Source organism: Tupaia chinensis, unplaced genomic scaffold, assembly GCF_000334495.1.
Source record: "Tupaia chinensis unplaced genomic scaffold, TupChi_1.0 Scaffold000238_1, whole genome shotgun sequence".
Taxonomy (NCBI): domain Eukaryota; kingdom Metazoa; phylum Chordata; class Mammalia; order Scandentia; family Tupaiidae; genus Tupaia; species Tupaia belangeri.
The window spans coordinates 8,495,762-8,498,959 of NW_006159716.1; positions in this window are offsets into that span (position 1 = coordinate 8,495,762).

The following is a 3,198-nucleotide window of genomic DNA, read 5'->3' on the forward strand; positions in this document are numbered from 1 at the left end:
CGAGACCTCGAGAGGAGAATGGAGGAGAAGGGATTGCGGCGTGGCCATCCCCCTTGGGGGGGTGAGTTCTTGCTTTCTGTCTCTCTGTCTCTCTCTGTCTTTCTGGCAAGTGCACGCGCCCTATAGCAAAAACCTCTCCAAAAAAAAAGAAAAAAAAATTTAGAGGCGTATCATGTTAGTTAAGCTCCAGGTGGTCAGATGAACTGGGGCATGCTGGGACATGCCCTCCACGGTAAAGCACGGCTTATTGTATCTTTTATCTCCTCCTACATTTTTTTTTAGCCCGAGGCATGTGCGCTCACCCAGAGGCGCAGCTGCAGTCCCGCCTCCATTTCTCCATCCCATTGGAATGTGGAGCTCACATACCCCCAGCATGGTTTTGTTTTTCTTTCCAAACGCTGAGGCCAGAATTTGAATCACGTGGTAGGCCACTTGGGATCCAGTTCCCTTAACCACTAGACCACTGGGATGGCCCCTCCTACCACTTTTTAATTTGGATGTTGAAGGCAGTGTACTAAATACTGCTCCAGTCCAGTCACTGGACGACTTGGTAAGGTGCCATGTCTGATGGAGTACAGGGCTAGGGCGGGCTCTAGGATGGGAAAATATTGAGGGACGGATACTGTGTCCTATGACCCAGCGTATCCCAGGGTCCTGGATGTGTGTATGAGCTAAGCAGACAGTGCCAAGTCTCTGGGAAGCCCCAGTGGGAGAGTCTCACCGAGAATCCTAGGGTTCTGGTGCAAAACCACACCTTGTACAACAGAGAGCCTTCAGCGTCTGAAAAGTAGTTCTTGCCACATTGCGGAAGAGGCAGCAAATAAATGATTCTTGTTTTCAGTCTCTATGTCTTGGGACACTTAGTTATGAATAGATCATCAGAACAGCACTTGGTTCTTTTTTTTTTTTTTTTTTTTTTTTAATTTGCTACAGGATGCATGTACTTGCCAGAAAGAGAGGGAGAGAAAGAGAGAAAGAGAGAGAGAGAGAGAACACACCCCCTTCTGGGGGTCGCGGGGAGGATGGTCACACTATAATGCCTTCTCCTTCATTCTTCTCAGGATTTGGGGCATGCATACACATGTGCTCAGATTTTGTTTGTTTGTTTGTTTTGCTATAGGGCGTGTGCTCACCAGAGAGAGAGAGAAAGAGAGGGAAAGTGAGAAATCACCCCTTGGGGGAATGGCCATGCCACAGTCCCTTGTCTTCCATTCTTCTCTTGAGATTTAGGTCACACACACATGTGCCCGGAATGATTTTCAGGCCGCTGGGGCTGGGGCTGGGACTCATATGGCACAACTGGGTGGCATCCAGCCGCCTTAACCACACCACCAGTTGGCCCCTTGTTTTCTTCTCATCTTCCTTGTCCTCCTCTTCTCCTCCTTCACACCTCCTCTTCTTTCTTCTTTTAATTGCTAGAGAACACGTGCATTTGTCAACAAGAGAGAGAAAGGACTCCTCCATGGAGTAGGGTCATGCCTCAACCTCTTCTCCATTTCTTCATCATGTCAAGATTTGGAGTATGTACACACATGTACTCGGCATGTTTTTAAAGCTGCCCATGCCAGGATTCAAACTGCAGTCAGCCATAATTCAACTCCCTTAACCATTAGGCCAAGGGCTGACCCTCATTCTTTTTAATATTGTATAATAGTCCACCATATAAACATATCGCAATGTGCATACCTTCTGTTGTAGACATTTCAGTTATGTATTGTTTGGGCCTGCCAAGAATAATGCTGCTAGGAGCCTTCCTGTATCTCAGTGGAACTACGTACTCCTTTCTCTTGAGAACATACCTAGATGTAGAATTACTGGATCTCAGGCTAGGCATTTTTAGAACACATTGCCAAACAGTTTCCCAAAGTAGTTGAAACATTTTATACTTCCACCAGCAAGGTAGGAGTTCCAGTTGCTCCATATTCTTGCCAACACTTGCCATCGTCAGTCTTTTTCATTTGAGTCCTTATAGTAGGCATGTGGCTATCTTACATCAATTTGCATTTCCCTGATGAGCAATGATGATAAGCTATGATAGATTGTTTTGCTTGTTTATTTATTTATTTATGTTAGTTTTTTTGCTATAGGGCATGTGTGTTGGTCAGAGGACACAAAGAGAGAACATGAAAGGGAAAATGAGAAATCACTCCCCTTGGGAGGATGGCATGTGGCAATTTTTTCCCTCCATTTTCCTCTCAGGATTTTGGGCATGCACACATACACAGTGTGTTTTTCAAGTTACTAGATCTAGGACTTGAATCACAGAGTCAGCCATGTAGGATCCAGTACCTTAACCACCATGCCACCTGCTGGGCCTACAATAAATTCTTTATTGAAAAAAGACTACTGGGAACCAGCAGTTAGCGTAATGGCTATGTCACTGGACTCCCACGTAGTCGACTGCGGTTCATGTCCCAGACCCGGTGGGTTAAAACTCACGCCGGGCGCGTGTATGTACGTGCCCAAGATCCCGAGAGGAGAATGGAGAAGGGATTGCGGCATGACCATCCCCCCTGGGGGGTGATTTCTCGCTTTCTGTCTCTATGTCTCTCTCTGTTTCTCCAGTAAGCACATGGCCTTATAGCAAAAACCTGTCTTGGGACCAGCAAACAGTATAACGTTGCTGGACTCCCACGTAGTCAACTGCGATTCAAGTCCTGGACCCGGTGACTTAAACTCACACCAGCAGGTGTGCATGCATGCCCAAGACACTGAGAAGAGAATGGAGAAGGGATTGAGCATGGCCATCCCCCCTGGGAGGGGGGGGTGATTTCTCACTTTCTCTCTTTCTGGCCAACACACATATCCCCACAAAAAAATCTTAAAAAAAAACCCCCCCCCCCCCCCAAAAAAAAAAAAAAACAAAAAACCCTCTCTTAAAAAAAAAAGACTGCCCAGGCCAGTAGGTGGCATAGTGGTTGGGGTGCTGGACTCTCACATAGTTGACCGAGGTTCAAATCCTGAACCTGGAGGCTTGCCTTCTCTTTCTCTCTCGTGAGCACACATGCCCTATAGCAAATTTTAAGTAATAATAAAACTAAGTAAATAATTTTAAAAAAGAAAAACTACCCAACAAATCAAAATCCTGACAGTGGTGATCTTTGCAGAGGTGGATAATAGTTATAGTGGTTTGCTTTTTGCTACATGGTCTTTTTTTTTTTTTGGTGAGGTTTTTCCATAGGGGGTGTCTGCTCCCCC